The following is a 551-nucleotide window of genomic DNA, read 5'->3' on the forward strand; positions in this document are numbered from 1 at the left end:
CTTTTGGACTGATGCATGCAACACCCGCTGAGTGGCATTAAACAGCTTGAAAGATCAAAGACAATTTTTAATATAACCCCGACTGGATTCGTCTGAAAGAAGAAAGTCACATACACCTAGGATGACTTGAGGGGGAGTAATTTATGGGCTAATTTTCATTTTTGGGTGAACTAACCCTTTAATTACTCACCCCTATTCACGAGAGTACCACAACTCTCGCGCAGCGCATGCGTGTTTTATGTCAGCAGCACCACACACGTGTTGTGGTACTCTCGTGAATGGCGGCAGATGCTGACACGGAAAAAAATAATTGTTGAATAAATTTGTTATGGACTATTTTAACGATGTCCTTACTACCTTTCTGGGCCTTGAACGTGTGTAGTTCCGTTGCGGTCTATGCAGGGTCAGAAAGCTCTGGGATTTCATCAAAAATATCTTAATTTGTGTTCTGAAGATGAACGAAGGTCTTACGGGGTTTGGAACGACATGAGGGTGAATAATAAATGACAGAATTTTCATTTTTGGGTGAACTATCCCTTTAAGGTGACCAA

At 41.6% G+C, this 551-nt stretch overlaps 1 protein-coding gene across 4 annotated transcripts in view; it reads right to left on the bottom strand.

Moving 5' to 3' along the window:
• Positions 1–551, bottom strand: part of LOC107710286 (UTP6 small subunit processome component) — a 7,927-nt gene that overhangs the window by 5,107 nt on the left and 2,269 nt on the right. The gene's annotated exons all lie outside the window — the stretch shown is intronic.

The sequence above is a fragment of the Sinocyclocheilus rhinocerous genome, unplaced genomic scaffold, assembly GCF_001515625.1.
Source record: "Sinocyclocheilus rhinocerous isolate Xijiao unplaced genomic scaffold, SAMN03320098_v1.1 scaffold567, whole genome shotgun sequence".
NCBI lineage: Eukaryota > Metazoa > Chordata > Actinopteri > Cypriniformes > Cyprinidae > Sinocyclocheilus > Sinocyclocheilus rhinocerous.